Source organism: Dreissena polymorpha, chromosome 2 (genome assembly GCF_020536995.1).
Source record: "Dreissena polymorpha isolate Duluth1 chromosome 2, UMN_Dpol_1.0, whole genome shotgun sequence".
In the NCBI taxonomy this organism is placed as follows: Eukaryota; Metazoa; Mollusca; class Bivalvia; order Myida; family Dreissenidae; genus Dreissena; species Dreissena polymorpha.
This window is the reverse complement of record NC_068356.1, coordinates 42,189,312-42,198,016: the sequence shown is the minus strand read 5'-3', so window position 1 is coordinate 42,198,016 and position 8,705 is coordinate 42,189,312. Positions and strand designations below refer to the sequence as shown.

Sequence of the window (8,705 nt, the reverse complement as noted above, 5' to 3'; positions counted from 1 at the left end):
TCTCCCTTGGTCCATATTAATACATGTATAAATTAAATTTTACCTCCGTCGTAAAAACTATCAAATAAAATAATGCGTTTTTATTAACGAATTAAAAGCATAACTTCAATACAAGTGTTTGTTTGTGTGTGTGTGTTTTACACCCGAACCTTCTATATGTGAAACTGATAGTGTTTTTTATGGCTAATGATATATATTACATATAAATATTTTTTTAACAGAACCGATTATCTGAATTGACACGATGCGGCAATAACATTGCATTTGATATACCACTCAACATACTAAATATTAAGCAGGCTATACTGTATTGTTATGTTTAGCGTTAATTTCATTCCAAGTTTATACGTAGCATGCAGTCATTCGATAAATACAATAGCGTGCGTTCCACGTGACCCTTATGTAATACCTATCTATGAACAAAATACTGATCAACATTCTGAGTGAGTGTGCAGTTTAAAATATTTAAACACTTCACGTTCAGCGCACCATTATAAGTACACAGAATTAGAATCCAATTCGCCCCATATTTTGCCTTCAAAAGATTTTTACTTCAGTTGCCTGTGCATTTTCAATTTCAATATAACCACCATTTCAAAGAGACCGGTGCTCCGTGTTTTTTCCTCGATACGCCCTTTTTCGTGTCATAAAGACTCGTATCTCGCAGAATGTTTACTTACGTTTAGTTCACTAAACCGTTCGTACCGAGGCCCGGTTATTCGGATAAATGTCTGTAAGGTATTATGCCCATTAAGAATGATCCTGAGCGATAAACGCCTTAACACTTCTTATCCAGGCGACCCAATGTAGATTGCCTTCGTCGATCTCGTGCGGCGAAATTGTGACCATAGATCGAGCGAGTGAGAGAAAATTGCGAGGGTTTTAGTTCGCTAATAAACGATATAATTAAGGGATAACGGAATAGAAAAATAGTTAAGGATACAATTCTTATTTCTAGCGTAGTTAACGATATATTTTATTACCAGTTCGAGTGTTTCGTTGGATAGTAAACATTCTGGTGACGGCGTTTTTTTTCCGGCTTCTTTTACCTGTAGGGTGTTGCTTCTTTTTCGACGGCTAAAGTGGATATTTGTTCATTGATATATATTGTCACAAAAAATTCTGGACAGTAAATTATTAGGTAAGTAGAGTAAAATAAGTAATCGTCTTCGTTTAACATTTTACAATATCTTTTCCGCATAATGTTTACAATATCGTTCAATACGGTTATTTATTATAACAAAAAAATATTGTTCACGTCTGTGAAAAATATGATCTCATTCATAACGGGCGTAAGAGTAGAGATATTCTCCTCTTATATTACGGTCTGGTTGCTCATATTTTCTGTGAAAGATTGTGATTTCATTCAGCGTTAGCTAAATAAAAAAACATATTTGACCATGATACTGAACCCATGCACAGAACATTTTCTCCACACTTAAACTGTAAGTTTAAATATTATAGTTTTCACAGATGTGTGAAATTTTGGATTATAAAAATGTTACCCTACATACGTCCTCCAAAACCGACTATTAAAAATTATTATTATTATTATTATATTTATTATTATTATTATTATTATTATTATTATTATTATTATTATTATTATTATTATTATTATTATTATTATTATCATCGTTATTGTTATTGTTATTGTTTTATTACTACAAAGTGTATATTTATTATTATTTTATTATAATTTTATTTTTATATGTTGTATTATTATGTTTATTTATTTATTCATTTTTAATATTTTTTAGTTATTATCTTTATGTTAATTATTATACATTTCTATCCGTATTTTTTTGTTCTTCAATCTAATAGCATTTCCGAAAAGCGGCGAAGTTACATGTCCTAAAGTATGAAAAATAAATGTAGCCTTTATTTTAAACGTTTTTTGTCTTCATCAGAACATTATACGAAATTGTGGATAAAGTAGCTGCCTCTAATGGAAACGGGAATAATCAGTACAGTTCAATAAACCGACTTGCCAAGTATACCCGTTTCTATTGTCGATTTCCAATGCAGTTCTAATACAATTAGTATTAAATTTTTATTAAAATAAAACTTTGTTTGTAAATTAGAATAGATAAAAAATGTTTCAGATTCGCAAATTTTCGTCGTAGTTATGATATTTGTGAGGAAAACGTAATACTGAACATTTACCATGCTCAAAAATATCCATTATATGATTCTTTTGGCCATTTTAAAACCTAAAAATTATAAAGCGTTGCAACGGGCAACGATTGAATAATTTGGAGAGTTCTGTTTTTGTCGTTATATTTTGGGATACTATGAGGATAGTATAGTATAAAAACATCATTCATTGTAAGAGTACGGATGGCCGAGTGGTCAAAGCGATAGAATTTTACTACAGGGTCACTGGTTCGCGCCCGGTTTAGGGTTACTTTTTTTCTTTCTTTGATTTTATTCTTGATTTTTGTAATGGAGCTTTTTAGATCCAATGTTTGCATTTATCAATATAAAGCATTCAATGACAAACTTCAATACATGCCAAAATCTGCGAAAAGGCCTCTTTAAACCAGTTAAATGCTCGTATGCCTATGAACTCTTCATTTGATATAATATCTTAAATATTTAAGTCCAAATTATTAGACACAATTTGTCGATATAAGTCTCATTTCAAATATTACACAATCCATTGTACTGCCATCCTTTTATTACACAAATCATTGTACTGCCATCCCTTTATTACACAATCCATTGTACTGCCATCCCTTTGTATTATTTGTGTAGCGTTTCGTAAAAATTGGGCAAAATGCATATGCGTAATATGTCAACTAAGATTAGCCTTTGCGGTTGGCACAGGCTAATCGTGGACGACATTTTCCGCTTCTATGGAATGTTTCGTTTTGAGGAAGTCATTTCTAAGCAAAAGTCCAGTTTATACGGAAAGTGTCGTTCTTGATAAGCCAGTGCGAACAGCACTGGCTAATCAAGGATGGCCCATTCACGCAAACGAATTAGGCGTCGTTTTCCCAGCCACAGCTACGCTCATTCAATGATGGTATTCATCAGTTCAATGTAAGATAGAGTGACGACTTGACCGCAAAAAAATGCGACTCGAAACGAGAGCTACGGACAATAAAAGGGTTCGAAACGATCGCTACGGAGGGCACATGGCCTCGGTGGGAGGGTATGAAAACATTGTCCATGTTTTGGTCAGTTCAAGGTCACTCGTCCTCCGATAGTCTCACCAATGAAAGCATGGTCAACAACCCACAATGGGTTTTCGCTGTGAAACGACCCTTTGAACTTTACCGTTTTCTTGAATAAGTCAACTAAGTTATATAAACCTCGAACAAATTCAGAATGGGGTATGGGATTTGATTAATGTTGTATGTACACACCAAATTTATGCAAATAGAAAAGGTTTAGTAATTCAGTCAAATAATTTTAATGAATTTGACGACCGCAAAAACCGTATTTAAAAGTAAAATATTTTTCTGTAAAATATGTGTTGGTAGATTAACACTATGTGTGGGGTTTTGTAAATCTGAACAGTAATGAGGAAAAACACATGAGTCTCGCTCTCGGAAAACGGGGCTTAACGCCTGTGCTTTAACAGAGACGATACTTTCCGCATTGATTCGATTTCGCTTAATAGAGACTTCCTTTAAACAACAACAAAAAAAAACAACACATAAAAGCGGAAAGTCTCGTCCCTGGTTACCACGTGCGTAAACGCAAATGCATTAAACCCCGTTTTCCTGGAGCGACAATCATATTGTATCATGTTTAACGGAAGTTTTACAAAGTTCGAAATAAATGCTTGCATGAATGTTTGTGCAAAAATGACGTGTGAATTTATACAATAACGAGTGAACAAGTGCGGTTTTAAATTGCCGAATATATACAATACCAATCGATCAAATATACTTACAATTAAGCTGTTGTGTTTGTTGTTTAACCTCTTCCAACACAGTCAAGAGAAACGTTATTGATGCCCGTCCATATGTTTGTCTAGGCGTCAGTCTTTTTTTAAAACATATTTTCTAACATGAAAATATATATTGTAAACACAACGTCAAACCGTGTAAAAAATAGTGAGACAATAGTCCCCGCTTATCCAAATTTCAAGTAACCACTATAATACAAAGTGCATAGTCCAAGATAAGCTAGTGTAGAAGTTGTATTATTGTATATTCTCCTTCATCTAATTAAAGATCTAGGCCCTATTTTGAGGAAGCCTTAACCAAAATCAGTATTTAAAATAATATTAGAAAGAAATTACAAGTCATCAGTTATTGTTTTCATAATTCCTAAGCGTCGTTTTCATTTTAATTGCATTGCATGAACAGCGTTTCTGACTATGAATCACTCAAGTAGACGTGTACATTTTGGCATATAAACTGATATACACTTTGACGTTGTAACAAAAAATACATTACATGAAATAATTTTTATTTTATTGAAATCATTAACGGACGTAGATGCACACGCCCGTCACCGTAGCAACAATAATAACATAAAACAGTGAGAAGTCCTGCGTTCAATTGTAGTCAGATTTGTTTTACATAGATACATGTATTAATAGGTAAAACTAGACAGCTCAATGTATATGAGCTCTGTGAAAAGGGGGTTTAATGAATGTGCTTTAAGTGTCATCCCAGATTAGCCTGTGCAGTTCGCACAGGCTAATCAAGAACGACACTTTTCGTCTTAACTGGATTTTTTTCCAAGAGGAGACTTTCTTTAAACGAAAAATATCATAAAAGCGGAAAGTGTCGTCCCTGATTAGCCCGTGCGGATTTCACAAGCTAATCTGGGACGAAACTTTGCGCACATACATTGAACCCCACTTTTCACAGAGTACGGCTTATTTGTTAGTGATGGATATACTCTTATAATAGAACACGCATGTACTGCTACTTTCTCTGATGGTTTCCGCTGGTTATATATTTTAAATTTTTGAATTCATTGTATTTTTGCATGCGTTTATCGCGCCACATAGGGGTCATTATTAGTAACGGTTGCCGAAGACTTGTCGCCGCATAAAACAAACATTTGACATCGAATGAATATACATTTGAGTTGCGCTCTGGCAAAACAAGGCTTGATGTATGTGCGTGAAATGTCGTCCCATATTAGCCTGTACACACAGGAACATCAGGGACGACACTGTCCACCTAAACTGGAATTCCTTCAAGAGGAGACTTTTTTAAACGAAAACTGTCACGAAAGCGTTTCCTGAAACCTGAATAGCCTGAGCGGACTGCACAGACTTTTCTGGGACGATGAATTCCGCACATGCATTAAGCCCGGATGTTTTAGAGAGAGCGGCTAAATCAATGTGTTTGTTAGGTAAACAATTTTTCTTACTTTGTAGCAGTCAGTGCAAGCACATTGCGTCCCATGCTCACAAACTGGTTGTGCAGACTTTGCGTCCCATGCTCACAAACTGGTTGTGCGGATTTTGCGTCCCATGCTCACAAACTGGTTGTGTGGACTTTGCGTCCCATGCTCACAAACTGGTTGTGCGGACTTTGCGTCCCATGATCACAAACTGGTTGTGCGGACTTTGCGTGCCATGCTCACAAACTGGTTGCGCGGACTTTGCGTCCCATGCTCACAAACTGGTTGTGCGGACTTTGCGTCCCATGCTCACAAACTGGTTGTGCGGACTTTGCGTCCAATGCTCACAAACTGGTTGTGCGGACTTTGCGTCCCATGCTCACAAACTGGTTGTGCGGACTTTGCGTCCCATGCTCACATACTGGTTGTGCGGACTTTGCGTCCCATGCTCACAAACTGGTTGTGCGGACTTAAAATGTAATGTCATGAAATAATAAGTAAAACAAGTCGTTCGAAGAATGTTCATCAAAATATTTAATATTTTACCACAATAACGATTTAGCAAGTATCCTTCATTTTGCATGCCTTTATAAAGCCTTGATCATCAAGACAGGTAATTTAGTCAAGATCTTTCTATATTATGTTGGTCTTAATTTCGCACTATATTTTTGATTTCGGTCAATTTATCAAAAGGCAAACAACACAGTCATCATTTTGTTTATCTGAGCGATTTAACGATTTCATCGTCGAGTTCTCTTTCTATTTTCTCGTTCTTTTTGATAACCCCTTCTCATCCTCGCTTTCCCGTGAAGCCCATTCAGAGTTGCTCGGGAACCATCATGAAGAGTGCGCGTGTCCTGAAGATGTGTCGTGGTCAACCGGAACGGTGCAAATAAAGCAGCAAGAAGTACGCACAAGTGCTACTGAAGGGTTACAAGCTTACATTCAGACATTATAAAAATGTGATAAATTAGAAATAGTAATGATAATGATAATTTATAATTAATAATAATAATAATGATAATAATAATGATGATGATGATGATGATGATGATGATGATGATGATGATGATGATGATGATGATGATGATGATGATGATGATATTATCATTATTATTATTATTATTATTATTATTATTATTATTATTATTATTATTATTATTATTGTTATTATAATGATCATCATTTTTTTATATATGCATTTCCTGCTAAAAACGTCAACTTAATTGATTCCAGTTCAAATTGTTCTCATGTGCTTATACTATACATTTTTAGGCATAAAATTAAAATTAATTAAAAATAAGAAAAACTGGCTTTTATTATTGAAATAAGTTTGAATTGGATATGCATGCACATGCTTTAACAACTATATGTATTTATTTATCGAGTATTCTTCATTGTATCAATAAATAAAAAACATTAATAGCGTTTACATTTTTTAACTCTTTCGCTTTTACGACAATTTGCTCTATCTAACCCGTAGATAGCGGATAAATGAAAATATTTAATTAAATACAGTCTGTATTAATTTAATTAGAAATATTCCACCATATAGACCAATTTATTAAGCATGATTCACAATACTATTAACGGGGCCTTTCACAGATTTTGGCATGAATTGAAGTTTGTCATTATATGCTTTATATTGATAAATGTAAACTTTGGATCTAAAAAGCTCCAGTAAAAAAATCAAGAATAAAATATAAAAAAAGAAAAAAAGTAGTCCTCAACAGGGCTCGAACCACTGACCCCTGGAGTTCTGGAGTAAAAATTCTTCCACTTAGACCACTCGACCATTCGTGCTCATACAATGACGGATGTATTTTTTACTTTATGTAAGCAATCCTTGTAGTTTCGCAAAATATAACGACAACAACAAAACTCTCCAAATTATTCAATCGTTTCGCGTTGTAACGCTTTATAATTTTCAGGTTTTTAAATCGTCAAAAGATGCATATAATGACTTTTTTAGAGCATGGTAAACGTTCAATATAGCTGTTTCCTCACAAATTTCGTAACTAAAACGAAAATTTGCGAATCTGAAACAACTTTGTTTTTATTTTGTCAATTTACCAAAACGAGTGCGATAGTACGATGGTGACAATGCGATAGTACGATGGCGGCAATGCGATAGCACGATGGCGACAATACGACAACGCGATAGTACGATGGCGACAATGCGATAGTACGATGGCGACAATGCGACAAGACGATAGTACGATGGCGACAATGCGATAGTCATATCGTACTGTTGCAATCGTATCATCGCATTGTCGCCATCGTACTATTGCATTGTCGACATCGTACTATCGCGCTGTCGTACTGTCGTCATCGTATTATCGCATTGTCGCAATCGTACTATCGCACTGTCGCCATCGTTTTGTCGCCCTGTCGTCATCGTATTATCGCACTATCGCATTGTCGCATCGTTGCCATCGTACTATCGCACTGTCGCCATCGCATTGTTGCACTGTCGTCATCGTACTATCGCACTGTCGCATTGTCGAATTGTCGCCATCGTACTATCTCACTGTCGCCATCGTATTGTCGCACTGACGCCATCGTACTATTGCATTGTCGGCATCGTTCTATCGCGTTGTCGCATTGTCGCCATCGTATTATCGCATTGTCGCCATCGAACTATCGTATTGTCGCCATCGTACTATCGCATTGTCGCCCTCAGGACTTAAATGTGTAACTACGATGGCCCTTATGGTACTCCGTAGTGTGTAGCGGTTGACTAGTATGTTTTCACTGATGTTCATTCTTCTTGTGTTTTTCTATTCTGTATTTATAGGTATATAAATTATGATCAATAATATCTAACAAGATAAGTATTGATGCAAAGCATCAACGAGCGTCGGGAATTTCAGTGTAAAAGGCACTCAATGTTACATGGAACGATTTTTTTTCTACTTAAAATATTAATATATTGGCCGATTATTTTAAACAAAATAGAAAAAGAAACTGGTATAACCAGTATCTAAGATTTTTTATCCCATTTTCACAGCGACATTGACGGTATAACACGTTGTGGGATATACTTGCTTGTATTCAACACTGTGGAATATACCTGTCGCGTGCACGGACTACTTTTTAAATGACGTCATGCGATATGCGCTAAAATTAGGTCGATATTGTTTGGTTCATTGATCGAATTTTAAGGTCACCCATTAGAAGAAAATGTGCACATTTTGCAGAAAAACATATATCTGACATATTCACCAAAAGAAATGTTGAAATAAAATATGAAATTACACGATTTTTGTTTTGTTATTTTTTCATTTATAACAAAGTCGACAAAACTTAAGCTTCAAAATTATACGACCTTCAACCTTTAAAACTAGTCATATGACATAATTTTTCGCCATCCGTATAATGAATCAGCT

General features: G+C 35.1%; 1 protein-coding gene across 6 annotated transcripts in view; it reads left to right on the top strand.

Annotated features, from left to right (window-relative positions):
- The first annotated feature begins 811 nt into the window (after window positions 1-811).
- The window catches only part of LOC127866766 (uncharacterized), a 98,959-nt gene continuing 91,065 nt past the window's right edge, over window positions 812-8,705 (top strand). For all 6 annotated transcript variants that reach the window (XM_052407553.1, XM_052407554.1, XM_052407552.1 and 3 more), the window contains exon 1: window positions 812-1,141. The gene's annotated coding sequence lies outside the window, so the exon portion shown is untranslated. The remainder of the gene's footprint in view (window positions 1,142-8,705) is intronic.